Below are 20,483 nucleotides of genomic sequence, written 5' to 3'. Positions count from 1 at the left end.
GATTATGAATATATAGGGTCATACACGGGTTCCCTAAGTATCTAAACCTTAACCATATAACAAATATTAAACCTTATAATGTATTTTAAAACTGTTAGTTTCTTACCGTTAAGTAACCACATTCACCAACCTATGCGTCGCCGACGAAATGGCGGCCACGTATTCGGTCAGCTGTTATATACGTTTACACAACGACAACGTCCCATAAACTGAGGGACGTCATAGCGTGACGTAATTTTGCCTACTAGCTTCTATAAAATATTTAACTGGTTTATTTTGCTGGAAAATGACAATCAATCCCAGGCATAAAAGTCATATCAATGTAGCCCATTCTAATTCATTGTTTAATCCCTTGGGAGCTACCGTGTTTAAACGGTAGATCCACCTCTGTTCAGAAAAATTTAACCTACCCTCCCAATCACCCTCCAGTTCTTCCTCATTCATACATTCAATCACTCTCCATTGTAGGTGCTTAATCTCATGCCCCTTATCCAGCCAATGTTGTACTATTTGCTTAGCATATCAATGTAATATGATAAAATAAAGAAGTAGGTTTTCTAATAACACCATAAGGAATAGCTCTTAAAGTCAAACAAGATATGATTTAGGTCATGTTAAGTTATTTTAACATTAGTTTTCTGAGAACTGAAGACATCACAAAAGATTGTGCATTATTTAGCCATAGTAAGGAAACAGAAGCAGCATATTGAATTCCTCCCTATAGGGATAGTTTTCAAAACCATTGTTGACAATTCTATAAATTGGTACTAGAGAATAACACGGGGACAAATTTATCCCCATCCCTGCAGGAACCCAATTTCCCCAACCCATCCCCATGAGTTTTGTTCCTGTCCCTGCCCCATTCCTGTAAGCTCTGCCTTAACCACACAAGCCTCAAACACTTATGATTTTAAAGTGAGGCTTGTGTAGTTGAGGGCGGAGCGTGCAGGAATGGGGCAGGGACAGGAACAAGAACTCAGGATGGGAAAATGAGCTCCCGCAGGGACGATGAAAAATTTGTCCCCGTGTCATTCTCTAATTGGTACCTCATTACAGGTATCACAAAGAGGCACACTTGGCGCCAATTCTATAACAGCTTAAGGGTATGACTAAGCCACTATGGAATATTATTAAGCAGTGCCAGAGGAGAAGTGGCTAGGACAGCAGCCTCAGCACCCTGAAGTTGCAGGTTCAAGCCCAGCACTGCTCCTTGTGACCCTGGGCAAGTCACTTAACATTCCATTGCCCCGGGTATATTAGTCAGATTGTGAGCCCACTGGGACAGATAGGGAGAAATATCTGAGCACCTGAATGTAAACCACATGAGGCTATAAGTGGTCTATAAATAATAAAATAAATAGAAGCTAATGGGATCATTTTCAAAAAAGACAGACGTACAATAGACAGCATAAACTGCCACTTGGACATCTTACTAGTCATAACGTGCAAGTGGGCATTTTCAAAACTGACTTTCTAGACATCTGTCTGGTCTTTTTGTCTCCAGTGTGCCTAAATGTTAAGAGGGCATGGTAGAGGTGTGTTTTGGGTGGGATTAGGGCAATAGGGCTGGTATTATTAGACCTCAGTGCCGCCTTCGACACCATCGACCACTCTCTCCTCCTGTCCAGGCTGAAAACCATTGGAATCCATGACAACACACTTCGATGCTTCTCCTCATTCCTGAATGACAGATCCCAGAGAGTTCTACAAGGGAAATCCTTATCTGAACCCAAACCACTCCACTATGGAGTGCCTAAGGGAGCATTACTATCACCACTCCTCGTCAACCTCTATGTCAAACCAGTACTGGACATAGCGGAAAAACACCGAATCAGAATCCACTCTTTTGCAGATGACTTACAACTCTACCTCCCACTAGGCCGACATCGAGACACACAAATCAAAAATCTCCAGTCTTTCTTAACTGAAATAAAGACTTGGATGACTGGGAACAAGTTACAGTTAAATGAGTCCAAGACAGAACTTCTCTGGATCCACAAAGATCTTTGCATCTGTCCTTTTCCTGGGGTACAAACGCCCTTACACCCAAGGATAACGTCTTTAGCCTAGGAGTAACTCTCGACTCAAATTTATCAATGACAGATCACATATCCAAACTAGTATCTTCCTCCTTCTACTCACCTCCGCTAGCTAAAAACCATACATGCATACTTCTCAGAACCCAAATTCACCCAACTACTGTACGCTTTTGTACTATCTCGCTTAGACTATTGCAATACACTACTAGTGGACCTGCCTACCAAAACTCTCTCCCGCCTCCAAACAGTGCAAAATGTTGCAATCCACCTCCTGAAAAACCTTGGCATTCACGACCACATTACCCCTGCATTAGCTTCCATGCACTGGCTGCCCATTCAAAACCGCTGTGCCTTCAAGGCCCTGATACTAGCTTTACATGCCTATCTTTTCATTTTTTATCTTTCTCTTTATCATTATTCATCATTACCTCTTCCTTTTAGGACCCCTGAGGAAGGCGTGTTCGCCGAAACATGGACCGTGTAGGGTCCGGTTGGATTTTTCTCACAGTATTTCTTATCATTGTACTTTTTAAATTGAATTTTCATGGTTTTATATGTCAGTGTTTAATAAATTATCTCCAGAACATCTGTATCCATAGTTTTTGTTTTCAACAGTGTTCTGTAAGTTACTTACATTGCTTAACAACATTCCTATAATATGCCCATGGTCACAGGGAGCAGCGCAGGGTTTGAACCCACAACCTCAGGGTGCTGAGGCTATAGCTCTAACCACTATGCTACACTCTCCTCCAAGATTCTCTCCTGCCCGTTTAAATCGCTTTGAATATTGACTGCATTATGTGCACAGGATAACTGTATAAAAGTCTTTTCCTACATAAAATAGCCTTTACATGCTTTAAAAGAATCCTATACAATTACACCCCATAAGGGGTGGGGGTATTTTGTACTCATATGTACTCATGAAAATTTGCACCTGCCTTGAAGGTACCTGTTGCAAGTCACCACAGAGCTTTCGAAATGAAACTTCTACAAGGACGTTCTCTTCCCCCCAAACTAATCCTGCCTCTTCCTAGATGCAAACATTTGTACTCAGTAAGGGGCATAGCTTTTCCCATGGGTAAACCATTGTTTATCTAAAGGAATTAGAAATTTTCCCTCAAAATGTGTCCACTTCAGGTATCTAGTATTGAGTTTATTGATGTGCAGCATTATGTTGTATGTACAGCTCTGATGGGGCAAACAAAGAGCTAGGGCAATGCAATTCACGGGACAAACTAAGGAGCTCCACACCATGAAAGATTCTTAAAATTGGATTTAGTCACAAATAAAACCTTTTGACCTCAGGCAATATCAGGGGTAACCAGTGGTATAGTAAGGGGGGACCGGAGGGGGCAGACCGCTCCAAGTGCTGTCTTGGTGGGGACACTGGCACCTCTCTGCCCCCTCCTTGCTACACTTACACCCTCCCTTCCCCACAATACATCTTCATCGATGTGAGCAACTTCTCCAGCTTGCTGCTTGCACCCGTCTGGATCCCCTCTGAAATCAGTTCCTAGTCACTGGGCCAGGAAGTGACATCAGAGGTAAAGCCAATGACAGCGCGAGAAGCAGGCTGGAGAAGCTGCTTATGCTGGCGAAGATATAAATTTCTATATTAGCACTTCACCTTCAAAAAACCACTTGTGAGAGCCAATAACTTCAGTCCCTCCTATGAAGGAACAGATTTTAATCAGTCCTTCTATGGCTCTACTCTATGAATATTTGTGCCTCTGAAATGGTCCTCAAATACACCACCTAGAACTTCTGTTAATTCATAGCCTAGGCTTTATGTGTGGCCTCCTCATCAGACCCACCTAGTGGTATAATAATTTAATTAACTTATTTCAAATGATTATAAATAGTGGCTAATTACATTTATTCTTTATAGGGATATACGGCCTTGATGAAACTTGTTTAGTGAAACATGTCGGCTAAGTTGTCCCAGCTTTGAAGACCACGTCTAAGATAAGCTATATTATTAATCTATTTAAACTATTTATAATCATTTGAAATAAGTTAATTAAATTATTATACCACTAGGTGGGTCCGATGAGGAGGCCACACATAAAGCCTAGGCTATGAATTAACAGGAGCCCGAGGTGGTGTATCTGAGACCATGTCAGTGGCACAAATATTCATAGAGTAGAGCCATAGAAGGACTGATTAAAATCTATTCCTTCATAGGAGGGGCAAAGACATAAAGACATATGGAGGGAAGGGAAGGCGCAAATATGGCGTGGGGGCACAGAAGGAGTGGGGTAGAGAGGAGGGCGTGGGGGGTACCGCTGCCCCAGGCTCCTCCTACCTTCGCTACGCCACTGGGGGGTAACACATATCATTGTGATGACTCCAACAATAGTCCTTTTTTGAACATTGTGATTACAAACCAAGAGCCCAATATTCAGCCGATAGTGTGCAATGCTTTTGCTGTCCACCACCAATAATAAATCTAGATAATCATTCCCGGGCTATTTCCGATGATGAGCATTAACCAATGCTGAATATTGGCATAACTGGTTATAAACCCCTCCCCCCTCTGAAGTGGGGGGGGGGTTATAACCAGTTATGCCAATATTCAGCATTGGTTAATGTTTTAGCAGTTAAAGATAGGATAGCTATTTATGTGATCTTATTTGACCACTAAATTTATCCGAATAGGCACTTAATATAGGCGCCTAACTGGATAAGTTGCACAATATAACCGATTTGCAGCTAGCCACTAACTGGGAATATTCAACAGGAGATAACCAGTTATCTCCTATTGAACACAGTATCCGCAGTTAGCTTGGTTGCAACAGCAATTTATTATTTCTATAGCACTAACAGGTGTACGCAGCGCTGTACATGGGATATGCAAGAGATGATCCCTGCTCAAAAGAGCTTACAGTTTAATTAACACTGATTAGCATACCTGAGTTTAAGAAAGGTTTGGTCAAATTTCTGAAGGAAAAGCCCATATTCTGCTACTGAGACAGACATGGGGGGAAGCCACTGCTTGCCCTGGGATTGGTAGCACAGAATGTTGCTACCATTTGCGTTTCTGTCAGGTACTGTGAGTTGGATTGGCCACTGTTGGAAACAGGATGCTGGGTTAGATGGACTTTTGAGCTGTTCCTGGCTGGTTAGTTTTGAATATCAGCCTGAAATTGTTTCTAATTATTATGTGCAATGAAAGACTATTTGTGGTTTTGATACCTATGCATTTAACAATTAAGGCTTATTGTTTATTGAAAGTTTCTATACCACTTATCCATTTGCTGTTTTCCTCTTCTTCACTTTCTGCCCTACAAACAATTTAGTATTAACTTTTAACATTCAACTTTTTTCCATTTTTCTGCTTTCTTCTCAAAATCTAATTTTCCATGACTTCCTTTCCCTTCACATCTATCCATGTGTACCATCTCCTCCCTCTTCCTTCTCCCCTATTCCCATCTATCCATAAGAAGCATTTCTTCATCTCTTCCCTGCCATACCCATTGCTGTGCACCATCTCATTCCTCCCTCTACCATGATAAGACATCTCTGTCTTCCCCCTTACCACTTCCTATGGTTTGGCATCTTTCTCCTCTCCTTCCCATAGCCTGGAATCCCTCTCTTCTCTCATTGTCTGGCATCTCTCTCTCCTTCCTTCTTCCCATGGCCTAAGATCTCTCTCTTCTCCTTCCTGCAGTCTGGCATCTCTCTCCTTTCCTTCATGCAGTCTGGCATATCTCGCTCCTCTCTTTCCCTTCCATTCCTTGGTCTAGTATCTCTATCATTTCCCATTACAGTGATCTGACATCTCTCTCTTCCCTCCTTCCATCACCTTTCTCCAGAATCTGACATATCTCCCTTCTTTGAGTCATCTCTCCTCCCTCCCAGTGTAATATTTCTCCCTTCCTCCTCTCCACCACTATCATGTCCAACAATTCTCCCTCTTTCTTCCTTTCCCCATGTATACCATTTGTCTTTCCCTCACACTCCACACACCTATGTCCAACAATTCTTTTTTTCTCTTCCCTCACCCACCAGCAGCATCTCTCTTTCTCTCCCTTCCTACCACCCCACCCATGCATCTCTTTCCCTCCCTTCCTAACCCCCAGCCTGTGCAGAATCTGTCCTTCCCAACCCCTTCCCAGCCCTGAAGCATCTGCCCTTCCCTGCCTTCACAACCCCCCAATCCATGCAGCATCTGTCCTTCCCAGCCTTCCCAAACCCCTTCCAGTCTGTGCAATATCTGTCCTTCTTGCTTTCCCAAATCTCTCCTTCCCCCCCCCCCCCCGGTAGCCCATGCAGCATCTATCCTTCCCTCATTCCCAACCTCAGCTCCCCCCAAGCTGGATCCTCTGGACCTCTTCCCAGTTCCCAGCTCTACTTTCTACCACCTCCCCGCTGCTGTAATTTAAAATCTTCTGGCAACCGGCGGTGCAATGAAGTCAGCGGCCCAAAGATTTTAAATTACAGCGGCGGGGAGGTGGTAGGTGGGAGGGTTAGGAGACCCATACTTCTGATTGCCAACCATATACAGCAGCTCCTTGGTTTATCACAACATATACAGCAGCTCCTTGGTTTATCCAGTTCTGATGGGGATCATCACAGCAGTGTTTCAAATAATTTCTGAAGGTGAGTGCTTAAGTGTGAAGAGGTTTTCCTGCATGTTAACTAGGAATAGCATTTCAGAAGTCAGTTCTGAATCATAATATAATGATGGATCTAAATGGTTTTAAATGCCAGCTGAATTTTACTAGCATTGCTTCAGGGCATATGATTAAGTATGTTATCAGAAAAGAAGTCATTGCATCTCAAAGAAGATATAGAGAAGGGTGATGAAAATGATAAAGGGGATGGGATGACTTCCCTATGAGGAAATTTTAAAGCAGCTGGGACACATCAGCTTGGAGAAAAGATGGTTCAGGAGAGATATAAGAGAGTCTCTCAGATACTGAGTGGAGAAGAACGGGTAGATGTGAATCCCTTGTTTACTATTTCAAAAAATACTAGGACTAGAGGGCATGCAATGAAGCTACTAAGTAGTAATTTAAAACATACCATAGAAAATATTTCTTCTCTCAACTTGTAATTAAACTGTGGAATTCATTGCCATAGAACAGGGGTGGCAAAGTCCCCCCTCGAGGGCCGCAATTCAGTCAGGTTTTCAAGATTTCCCCAATGAATATGCATGCTAATAGATTCTTGCATATTCATTGGGGAAATCCTGAAAACCCAACTGGATTGCAGTCCTCAAGGAGGGACTTTGACACCCCTGCCATAGAATGTGGTGAAAAATCAGTTAACTTAGCAGTGTTTAAAAAAAGTTTGGATTATTTCCTAAAGGAAAAGTTCATAAGCAATTATTAAGATACTCTTGGGAAAATCAATTGCTTATTTCTAGGATAAGCAGCATAAATTCTGTTTTACTCTTTTGTGATCTTGCCTGGTACTTGTGATTTGGCCACCATTGGAAACAGGATACTGAGCTTGATGGATCTTCAGTCTGTTCCAGTACGGCAACTCTTATATTCTTATGTTTAGTCAGAATGATTTCTTGTTCCCAAAAGTGTTCAAAAATTTTTCAGATCAAGAAGCTAAATTCATCCAAAATATTTCTGGCATTGGAAGGAGATATTAAGAAAAAAAAAAAAAAAGCTGTAAAATTATATATTAGTGAGAAAGTTATTAAAAACAAGAAATTCATCATAATTAGAGAATGACACGGGGACAAATTTTTCCCCGTCCCCAAGGAAATTCATTTTTCTGTCCCATCCCAGCGAGTTCTTTTCCTGTCCCTGCCCTATTCCTGCAATCTTCATCCTCATCTGCACAAGCCTCAAACACTTCAAAAATCATAAGTGTAATACCAAATGGGTATGGGTATGATGCCAGGTTTTTTTCAGGGGTCTTTCTATATAAAATTAAATAATATTCTTACAAAATTTATTTGGCTGGGTAGACATGCTAGGATTGCCTTAGTATCCCTACAAAAACCAATTACAGAGGGAGGGGTACATTTTCCAAATTTTTATAGGTATCATCAGTCCTATATTATGCGCCAGGGTATGTATTGGGTCCTCCCAGAACTCATGGAAAAGCTCCCAGATTGGCTGAGGTTGGAATGGCAGCTCCTGTTTCCTTTAAGGCTGTGTCATGTTCTTAGCATTAAAATGCCTAGGTTGTACAAAGAAAACAAAATATTAATAGATACATGGAAAACTATAAGATATGGTAATAATTTAACACCTATCCCAATACAAAAATCTACAAATCAAACTATATGGCTTAACTCCAAGATCAAAATAGGCGAATTTAAGGTCGTTTGGAAGCATTGGATAATAGCAAGAATACGTACTTTAGATGATGTTATATCTAATGGTAAACTGCTTGATTTTTCACAGTTGCAACACAAATTTGGTCTTGATAAATCACAAAATTATAAATGGTTACAACTGAAACAGGCCATTCAGGCAGGATTCCCTGAAAGGAAAAATCTTAATAATCAATATAGTTTAGAGCTCTTATGCTTTCAGACGGACTTCCTGGGACACCAGGCTGCGCAGTGGTACAAATTAATATCTGGATTCATGAATAAAAAAACCAAAGACGGGTCTTAGAGACATTTGGAGCATTGAGATTAAGCATCAAATTTCTGCTTCTCAATAGCCACGTTTGGTCTTGGAGGATAAGATGTAGAATGTCTGCATCTATGAGACAAACATGGTTCTTCCTGTTGCATAGAGCATTCTGGACGCCTGTTCATTTAAAAAAATTAGATAACTCTAAGTCTGATAGATGTTGGCATTGTCATCTTGGAGCAGGGACATTAGACCATTTATTATTCTATTGTCCATTTATTATGGAATTTTGGAAATCAATTTGGAGTCAAATAAATTGTTTATTAGAAAATCATGTGGCATTATCCTATGATACAATATTATTTGGCATGGAGATGAGAGCTAAGAATCAAATATCCTCTACAAATAATAAATTATTGCTCATTTTGACAGGAGTTGCCATACAACAAATAATACTTAATTGGAAAAGTTGGAATAGATTGAACTTTAGATTTTGGTGGAATTCAGTATGTCATATTTATAAAATGGAAAGAACATTAGCCATTCAAAAAGGGAACTTTAATAAATTTCAGGATGTGTGGAGGCCATTATTGTAAAGAAGTGAGTATATATTTTTCTTCCCTGATTAGTACAAATGGAAATTAGGAGGGGGTATTTATTATTGGAAAATGTTTTTATGAAATATAAAAGGATGGGAGGGAAGGGGATAAATTTAATTTGATAAGATTAATTGTAGAATTTCAAGCGATATATCTATGTTAAAATGTTAATACCAAAGTTGATGTACTTGATGTAAGTTATAAAATGAATAAAGAATAATAAAAAAAAATCATAAGTGTTTGAGGCTTGTGCGGTTAAGGCAGAGCTTACAGGAATGGGAAAGGGATAAGGACAGCGACAAAACTCGCGGGGACGGGATGGAGAAATTGAGCTCTGCGGGGATCGGGAAAAATTTGTTCCCATGTCATTCTCTAATCATAACCTTAAAAAAAAAAAACCCTCTTGACATCGTATAAAAGAAGGAACTATCACATGTGATCTGCTAATTCCTTTCACTCTGCCAATTTGTATATAGCATCAGTATGACAGCATCAAGCTCACAAGAAGAGAGCATGAGACCTACCAATCTATAGAAATGGTAGTTCTTTGGCAATCTCAGATATAATTGGAAGTGGCAGATTTCTTAGAATGTGAAGCAGGTCGACTGGGGTGCATTTTTGCAGGGATCTCATAAAGTAATTCTCACTCTGTAATGTAATTGCTGCGTTTGTACAGGATCTCTAGGCACTGGAAAATGGAAGGGACAGATCAGATAAAAGTAGTAATGATTTGTTTTTATTGCAAATCATAGTAATGTCAAGATGTTAGATATATTCCCATTTTCCTTAATATTGATGGTTGCTGTGACTTTGTGTCGATAAAATTTTACAGTGCCTGCAGTTGAAAATAGCTGATAGATTCATGGCATCCTATGGAAGCTTCTGTGGTTAGCCATGACTGTCTCCCCTTAAGTCAAGGGAGTCACTGCTGGTACCACTATCAAGAACACCAGGGGCCGACAATGTACTACTTCATCTATAACAGCCTCCTTTCCCTTCAGGTTGAGTTTTCTAGTACTCAAAGCTGCCAGATTTTAGGCACAGGCCCAAGATGCTCTCAGCAAGGAGGAGTAGACACTGGACATCTGGTAGAAGAAGGAAGCAAGAGAAGTACTAGGCATAGAACCAAATCCAAATCGAAAAATAGAGACAAAATCCAGAAGGAATTAAACAAGAGCAAGTTCATTACCGAGACACTAAATTCACTAATGGGACCAAGGATCAGCAAATGAGAAATCAGTAAAAAATTACAGAAAACCTAACTGAATGAGTGGGGAGTTCCAAAGTTATATGAGCCTAGGAAGCCAATCAGGAACAATTCCGAGCAGAAGCATTCACAGTGAACCAACCAGGGTGTGCCAGATCATCAACCTGAGACTAGTGATCATACAAAGAGAAGGAAAAGACCTGGTCTCTTCCTGTAAGATCAGTTTGACAAAGGGCATAGCATTGTGCTACTATGGTAACAATTAACAAGCGCAGATGGACTGTCTGTGTGATGGTAATGGTAATAGTATCAGCCAATTCCCTTAAACAGGATCAAAGCGAATAGCAGAAAGCTTTAAGGAATACAATATGTCATTTCTGATAGACCAAACTCTACAATAAAAACTTTTTGAATAAATAGGACTTTAAATGTTTATGAAATAACAAAAATGAAGAAATAGATCTCATTTGAATAGGAAGTGAAACTATTTGATACTGAAATGAAGCTGAAAGGGACTTCTTATATTTTACCCCAACAAAAGATGGAAAGTAAATGAAACAGGAAGTCCTAGCCCTTGAAGTTGATAGGGAGAGTGGAAAGAAAACAGAGAAAATAAATATTCAGGACTAAGACCAGCAAAAAGTTTATGAACCCATAAAATAAAGCCTAATCAGCAAAGGCATAACATGATCCTTCATTCCTTTGCTAAAGGAACATGAGTCCTGACTGGGTTCTATCCTTGAAACCGTGAGTTTCTTGCAGAAGGATGTCACTCACATCTATCAGCTCCACCTACTTCTCCAGTGTGATGATCAGAAAAGGCGGTCAAGGTCTGGGCGATGATCAAAAAGCTTTTAGAACATCAGGTCATAAAGTCCGTCCTGTCCAAACAATCAGGCTCTGGCAGATACTCCATATATTTCATAGTGCCTCAGAGGACTATTTTCAGAGGTCCAAATTATGAATAGAGCTTCTAAAACGAGGGCCATAGTGGCAGGGCAGGAGTGATTCTTGGACACACCTGCCCCATTGTCTCCTGGGTTCAAAAATATAGCTTTACCCCTAGCAGTAGTCTCTTGGTACTGCCTCTAAGGATCAAGCTACCAAATAAGGAGAGAACGATGGAGCTGGTATTCTTTGGGGGGGAAGGCATAAGGTTATGGGCTGGTGAGCTGGAGATAATGGTAATCAAGGACTGAAAGTCGGGATCCAGGTCATTCAATACATGGGGCCATAATGAATGCATTGGCAGATAGTGTAGCTATGTTATTTTATAATGCATTTACCATATGTTAAGTATCTTCTCTAAGTGGTAACTGCAGCATAATGCTGGCCATGCCTCCATTACTTATAACACTGGCTTTGTACTTACCACATTTTAATTTTTGTACCAAGAAGTTTGGAGGGACTGGGAACTGTCAGGCCTTGAGCATGTGCAAATATTCAATGTTCCATGCTTGCCAGCTCCATAACAGCTTTTAGTGCTATGCAAGTTCAAGTGTTGCTGCCCTGGGGGAGGACGGTAAGGTAATAAACTGGTTATAGAAAAGGTGGAAAGAAGGAAAAAGATGCTGGACACCATGGGAGGGAAGGGAGAGGAGAAATGCTGGGAATCGTGGGAGGGGAGAGAGAGAGAAGGTGAAAAGTTATAGACACCACAGAGGAGTGAAAAGAAAGGAAGAAATGCTGAGTATCTTGGAGAGAGCGTGAACTCGCAGTCCTTGAGCATGCACAGATGCTCAAGGCCCAGCAAAAAGAGGAGGCTGATCTTCGGGCACCAGCACAAACGCACAGGCCCAGGCCCAGATGACAGTAAGAAGCGGAGGAGGGGTGCCCAATCGCGGCGGGGAGGGGGGTGCCGGATTGCAGGGGGAGAGTGCCAGATCACGGGGGGAAGGTGCCGGATCGCGGGGGGGCACCACTTGCAAATCGAGGCACGCTCGGTTTCCGAGGCGCCGATTTTGCGAATGTTTTGCGCGTCTTGCAAAACACTCGCAAACCGGTGTATTCGTAAACCGAGGTACCACTGTATTTACTTAATTCATTTTCTGTCCCGTTGTCCCCAAAGAGCTCAGAACGGGTTACAGGTTAAACATACATAATTTCAGTCCAAGTTTTTATCCTAACCTGATACATACTAGGGGGTCTAATATTAATATTCATAATATACAGTTTACCATTTTTAGGACTTTGTTGATATGCCACCTTTAGGACCCTAATATATAACATACTCATTAGAGAGTGACATGGGGACAATGTTTGTCTCCATCCCCACCCTGTCTTCTCAACAGAACAAAATTTCATTTGTACAAATAAAAGCAAGCGATTGTCTTTTTGTTCAAAATGATGGAACTAATGCAATGAAGTTTAAGTTTGCAGGGAGAGGAATGGGGACTACCATTCTAGTATTCTAGGGCAAGTTGGATGCACACCTTCTTTCAAATCACATTGAGGGATACGGGCAATCAAGGTCTTCATCAGGAAACACCTAGCTTGGCCTCCGCGTGTGCGGGTCATCGGACTGGATGAACCTATGGTCTGATCCGGTGAAGGCATTTCTTATGCTCTTATGTTCTAATACTCATGATGAGCAAGAAGAGTGTTAGTATCTGTAAGGGATGAGCCTGAACACAGAGAAAATTCATTTTCATATTTTCGTCATCTCTCCTGAGTTTTGTGCATTTTATCCATCGTGGATATTTCTTCACATGTCCACTTTAAATGCGCGCATTGTAAGGGCAATTTGATAGCCCAGGTGCCCACATTTTACATGCATGTTATATACAAAATGTGTAAAATAATGGCATGTATGCACATATGTATTACTACTATTTATCATTTCTACAGCACTGCCAGACATGTGCAGTGCTGTACATTAAACATGTAAGAGGCAATCCCTGCTCAATAACAATTTATTATTTTTATAGCACTACCAGGCACACTCAGTGCTGTACATTGTACATGCAAGAGACTGTCCCTGCTTAGAAGAGCTTACAATCTAATTACGACAGACACACAGAGGGGGCTTAAAGGTGGTAGGGGACTATTAAGGGAATGACAGACAGATATGTTGGCTGGATCAGTGTTTAAATGCAGCTTCAAATAAGTGAGTTTTTAGTCTGGCTTTGAATACCCCCAGTGACGGAGCCTGACTTAGTGAAACTGTCTAATCAAAACAGACAGGACAAATAGGGGTCCTTTCCAAGTGAGTAAGAGTTAGGAGTTAAACGCAGCCTTGAAAAAGTAGGCTTTTTCACTAGATTTGAATACTGCCAGACGGAGCTTCATGTACCGACTCAGGCAGTCTATTCTAGGCATATGTGCACACATAGGTGTAGGGTGGGACAACGGTCTTTCCAAAATAAAGATGATACAAAGGGATCAATAAGATTTTAAAAAATTTAGTTAGTGTTCATCCACAAAGATGTAAACCCAACACAGCGCTGTGTTTTGGTGCATCATACGCCTGCCCAGTTGCATAGTAAAGGTAGGAGGCGCCAGGGATGGGGACACCCCCTGCGCCCCCCTGTGCCCTCCTCTCCACTACACCACTCCTTCCATGCCCCCCACTCCATCCCACTTCTCATTCCATACTTGCACTCTCCCTCCACCCGTACCTCTTAATCTTTGCCTACGCAAGTGGCTTCGACAGCATGCTTCTCGTGCCAGCACTGGATTTCCCTCTGACGTTACATCCTAGCCCCGTGACCCAGAAGTGATTCCGAGGGAAACCAGGCTACTGTGAGCAACTAGCGAAGACAAAACAGTTGCTCATGCTAGCGAAAATAAAACAGGTACAGGGCGGGGGAGGGTTGGCATGATTATGGCATAGTGTGGTGAGGCAGGGAGAAGAGGTGCCAGCGCCTCCCACTGACTTGGCGCCCGGGGTGATCCACACCTCCCACACCCCCCTTAGTACTTCACCGCACCTGCCTCAGGGGTTAAACCAGTACTGAGCAAGGATGTTGTGAGTAAAGCCAACGTCACTCATGAAAAAGATGTAATAAAGCTTTGTGGAATTTTTACAGTATAAACTTGCAAAAGTTGCAGGATGAATAACACCATCGCTGCCTCACTCAGCATGTCTTCTTTGAGGGAACTCACAAGAGCTCATGAAAGCCATTCAACTATGCAGGAACATAGGAAGATCGCTGTTGCCCCGGTTCACCACTGGACCACCAGGGATTTGAAAGGTACGCCGGGGAGGCGGGAGGGATGTGAAAGTTGTTAGTCAGCCGGGACAGGAGATAGGAGGGATCTTTTTTGTCTTGGCCCACCAGGTCTTACAGCAGAGCCTGGAGGAGGTCTGCAAGGCATCAGGAAGGAGGAAGGACAGGGTATAGAGTCTGGTAGTGCATGGAGAGAGAAGAGACAGGGTGAAGAGCCTGACAGGGCAGGGAGGGAGGGGGCTGGATGCAGAACCTGGCAGGGCTCTTGACTATTAACACATACCACATTTATATTCAAGTCAGCCTTTTTTCCTCCTTTATAGGGGGGGGGGGGGGGAGAGGTTACCTTGGTTTATATTTGGGTTGATTTATATTCAAGTATATATGGTACTTTATGTCATGGATTTAATCAGTGGGGGAGAGGGGGTACAGCTTTAACAACATGAAAGAAAAATGAATTAAAAGAGATGAAACACAGCAGGAAATACCACTAACCTTTCCTGTACTCAGTGGCGTACCTTGGGTATGTGGCACCCGGGGCCCATCATTTTTTGACACACCCCCCCAAGTAAAAAAATATTTTTTGTAATGACCATGAAACGGAATAAATGGTCAGAATAGAAACAGGCAGTGAAAATTTTCTTATATTCCAAACATAACATAACATAAATTATGTCTGAATTGTCATGACATCAGAAGTACATATGGAGTAGTTGCAGGTGATGCTTGGGACAGTTCTGATTGTGTTAGTTCGGTTTTATGTGTTTTTTGAATAGAAGGGTTTTTATTTCTTTTTGAAGGTTTTGCAGTCTGTGGTCGATGTCAATTGGTTGTAGGGTTGGGGGTCGAGTGTTGCAGCTCGAATGGCTAGGAGGTTGTCGAACAGTTTTTTTCTTTTGACGTTTTTGGTTGGAGGGTGTATGAATGGTGCGTGAGTTCTCCTATGTCTGTTTGAAGTGGATTGAATTATTTAGCTGAAGAAATTAGTTACCCCCTCATCCCACACACATTAATTCTCTTCCATTTTTGTTCCCATTATAAAAAACACTGATAAGTTCCCAGAAAAAAAATACATTAAAATAAGAAGTGAAAACAAAGGCCCCTACAGATGAGAACATAACATAAGAATAGCCTAACTGGGTCAGACCAATGGTCCATCATGCCCAGTAGCCCATTCTCATGGTAGCCAATCCAGGATACTAATAACTGGTCAAAACCCAAAGAGTAGCAACATTCCATGCTACCGATCCAGGGCAAGCAGACACTTCCCTCATGTCTTAATAACAGATTATGGACTTTTCCTCCAGGAATTTGTCCAAATCTTTCTTAAAACCAGCTACACTATCTGCTTTTACCATAACTTCTGGCCACTTCATTTTTAAGTTTAGATCTTTCCTTTCAAACAGAGACCTTGCTAGATGTCAAATACAGCACAAGGTAACTTCACATGGACTTAGCTGTGCAGGAAATATGAATCTCCTCATACACCCACCATATAGTGCAAAAATGTGCAAAGGTCTGTTTTTTTCTTTCGATCACTACATAGCCTAATGCCACACAAGCAGCACTGTTACAAACATATTCTGTAGGTCAATGCTAAGGATAACAAAGTTTCCTTCCTTGGACCAGAAGGAGATACTGATAAACCACTGGAAGAGATCCCAACACAACACCCAAAGACCCACTCAGTGTGTGAACCAGTTGAGTGGAGTGGACTAACTGGGGGGTGGATATGGGCCCGGAGTTTGCTCAGCAGAATTTCCCAGACCACCTCTTCCTCTCAACACATTGACACGCTGCCACCACCACCACTAGAAACACCTCACTGGGTAGGCCAGCTATGCTATAAACTTTATAAAACACATTATTATATTTTCTTATAAAGCACATATTTTAACTGAACTCTCTGACATCCTCAGCCTTTCCATTCACAAAAATAGAAGGAAGAAAAGTTCCCATTTCCTGCTGTTTCATGTCCCCGGCCTATACAATATTTTTTTTCTGCAGACCCTTCAAAAGTCTGACCAAATCCTCGTTTCACTTGCATTATAAAGTACTGAAGATGCCATCTCTCCCCGATCCCAGGTCCTAAAGTCTAAGACAGTAGCGCAAACTAATGCTGCCAGATTCAGGAAAAAAAATTTCGATTCGATTCAGCCTATTGAATTGGTTTTTCAATTCGATTTTCCTGCCCAGTTGGGTGATTTTTTTCAAAACTCCTGGTGGGTTTTATAGCTTTTTCACCCCCTTTGGCTTCTCCTAACCACACTGGCGCTGTGGTGTAAATAAAATAAAGAAACAAAAAGGACTTTTCCTCTCTCTGTTAAATCCTAGCTCACATTTGCAGTCCAACACCAGCTCTGTCAGGATACACATTTCAAATCTGACATATTATAATCACAAAACAGAAAATAAAATTAATTTTTCTACCTTTTGTTGTCTGGTTATATTTCAAATCTTGTTGGTCCAAGTTTCAAATCTTGATGAGTCCATCAACTTTCAAAAGTTGGTCAAATCTTGTTGGTCTGGTTTCTTCTGATAACTTGCTTGCCAGGGTCTCCTTCTTTCTTCTTGCTAACCATCCATCTGCCAACTCTGTCCTCCCTTTCCATTTCCCTTCCCTCCCCAGGAAGTCTGGTATCTTTCCTTTTTTTCATCTCCCTCCACAGATCCACCTTTTCTTAACTACCCTTTCATCCGGCATCTCTCCCTCCTTCCTCACCACCCCAGAGTCCACCATCTCTCCCTTTCTTTTCCCAATTACTCTCCTATCCAGTATCTCTATCCCTCCTCCACACCATCCCTTGTGTCCAATTTCTCTCCCTTTCAGTTCCTTCCCTCCCTAAATCCCATGGTCCATCATTTCTCTCCCTCTCCTATATTTTCAGACCCATTATTTCTTTATCCCCCCCCCAAAGTTTGGCATATGCACGTCTCTTTGAACACCCCCTTCCCTCCGTGTACTTCTAAACCAGGGTCCCCCCCAAAGGCCTGTCCCCCCTTAAAGGTCTGCCTGTCCCCCCTTGAAGGCCTGCACCCCCCTTGAAGGCCTGTCCCACCCCCTTGTAGGCCTGTCCCCCCCTTGAAGGCCTGTCCCTCCCCCTTGTAGGCCTCTCCCCCCCACCTTGAAGACCTGCCTGCCTGTCCCCCCCTTGAAGGCCTGTCCCCCTCCCTTGAAGGTCTGCACCCCCCCGAAGGCCTGCACCCCCCTGAAGTCCTGTCCCCCCCTTGAAGGCCTGTCCCACCCCCTTGTAGGCCTGTCCCCCCCCTTGAAGGCCTGTCCTCCCCTTGAAGGCCTGCACCCCCCCTGAAGTCCTGCACCCCCCTGAAGGCCTGCACCCCCCCTGAAGGCCTGCACCCCCCCTGAAGGCCTGTCCCACCCCCTTGTAGGCCTGCCCACCCCCTTGTAGACCTGTCCCCCCTTGTAGACCTGTCCCCCCTTGAAGGCCTGCCTGCCCCCCCCGAAGGCCTGTCCCCCCCCTTGAAGGCCTGCCTGCCTGTTACCCCCCTCCCCCTTGAATGCCTGCCTGCCTGCCCACTCGCCCCACCCCGAAGGACCAATCGTCCCCCTGGCCTCCCCGCACCACCTATGAAGCATCACTACATATGCTCCCGGCCTTGCCGTTCAGTCCCCACCACCACCACCACCCCCTAAGGACCGCTCGCCCCACTGACCTTCCTGCACCACCTATGAAGCAGCCGCAGCAGGATCGCAACGTCAGCTATCCCTGCGCTGCTTAGGCGCTGCTTCCTGCGCCGCGTTCCCGCCCCTCCTCTGACGTCAGAGGAGGGGCGGGACCGCGGCGCAGGAAGCAGCGCCCAAGCAGCTCAGGGATAGCTGACCTCGCGATCCTGCTGCTTGCTGCTTCACAGGTGGTGCAGGAAGGTCAGTGGGGCGAGCGGTCCTTCGGGGGTGTGGGGGGACTGAACGGCCAGGCCGGGAGCACCCCTTCAGGGCTGGCACCCGGGGCGGACCGCCCCTCCCGCCCCCCCCTTGGTACGCCACTGCCTGTACTTTCTTGAATGAAGACACTGCTGCTGGCTCAGTTTTCACTGGTTTTTCAACAAAACAGAAATGATTATTTTACTACTGGAATTGAAGATACACTTTAGTTTTAATGTAGTAATTTTGTCTCCAATTAGGACAGTTTCACCAACATTGCAGTGGCTCTTTTACGTCTAGCCTGGTCTGAGCTAGACAACCCTTGATATATTACTTCCTGGCTTATATATATTCAGACTGGCTAAGTGTTATCCTAGAAAGAAGGAGATTACATAGAAAAATTGATGTTATGTGAAAATAGTTATTGGTGTCTCGCCTTCTCTCTCAGAGCCATCATCAAACAATTCAATTGCTTCTAGTTGAAATCTAATAATCATAGCATTTGGATTTTGTTCATTCAGCAGCCAATGTAATCCTCTTTGGAGTTTACAGACCCTCAATGAATTGATCTTTCAGTATTTTATATAGAATATCAACATCATTAAAATCCATCAATTGTATGACCAACATACAGTAGATTGAATGACATATCAGTTAAATTTGCAAAAGACTGAAGTAATGTTTTTAAGGAATGATGATGTACTTCTGAATGTAAAGGAAGTGCAAGTAAATGACGTGAAATAGAGAATGACAAGGCGACACATTTTTCACCGTTCCCCCAGGAACTCAATTTCCCTGTCCCGTCTCTGTGAGTTATGTCGCTGTTGCTGCCCTGTCCCATTCTTGTAAGCTCTGCCGTAACCGCTCAAACCTTGAACACTTATGACTGTAAAAGTGTATGAGGTTTGCGCAGATGAGGGCAGAGCTTGCAGGAATGGGGCAGGGGCAGAAAAAAAACCTCACGGGGACAGGGAAAAATCTGGCGTTCTCTAAAGTGAAATTTCCAATTTTGCACATATGAAAATCTTGGGGGCATTGTTGGATGCAAGACTTACTATGCAGGTCCATATATTGCAAGTGATTAAGAGGGCTTTTTTATTTCAGCAGCAAGTACTGTCAAGATTAAAATCTATGATGGCTGTGTCCTATTTTCAGACAGTATGCAGAGTCTGGTGATTACAAAACTTGATTCCTGTAATCAGAGGCGTACCTAGGGTATGTGACACCCGGGACCCATTGTTTTTTGACACCCCTTGCCATCATTTTTGACACCTCCCCCCCAATGTAAAAAAATATTTTTTGTAATAATCCCCCCAGGCACCAGCCATGAGGGGGTGTTCCCGGCCTAGGAGTCATGGTCCGGGAACTTCCCTTCTCATGGCCCGGTCCCAAGGCTCTGGATAGTCCCCGTGGCCCAGCATGTTCCCAGCCTTCTCTCCCTTTACCTTCCGTGAAGCTGAAAAAACTGCTGGCCTCGGCAGTGATTCAGCTATGTCACCCGCGGCTCCCATTCCTACTTTCCACGTCTGCCTCTGCAATCCACCCGGGTGGAAACAGGAAGTTACGTCATTGGCAGACTAGGCCGGGAACACCCCCCTCATGGCTGGCACCTGGGGTGGACCGCCCCACCCCTTGGTACGCCACTGCCTGTAATGCATTGCTGTTAGGTATCATAAAATACAGAGTGAAAGCTCTGCAGGTTGTTCAAAATACTGCAGTGCAATTGATTTCTGGGGTATCTAGATATGAGCATAGTTTGTCAGTGTTAAAACAACTACACTGGTTACTGATGGAGTTTAAGATTTAATATGGTATAGGCGGTATAACAAATTATATTAAACATAACATAAACATAGCACTATGAACAAATTCCATGCATTTGGTTCAAGAAAAAAAACCCTGTATTAACAATATATCTTTATTATTTAATAATTTGTTTTCTCAGGTACTTTAGCTAGATTGTGAGCCTTCGGGACAGTTAGGGAATTTCCAAGTACCTAATTTTTACTTTTATTTTATTGTAACCCGTTCTAGGCTC

This window comes from Geotrypetes seraphini, chromosome 6, assembly GCF_902459505.1.
Source record: "Geotrypetes seraphini chromosome 6, aGeoSer1.1, whole genome shotgun sequence".
In the NCBI taxonomy this organism is placed as follows: domain Eukaryota; kingdom Metazoa; phylum Chordata; class Amphibia; order Gymnophiona; family Dermophiidae; genus Geotrypetes; species Geotrypetes seraphini.
This window is presented reverse-complemented; position numbering follows the sequence as displayed.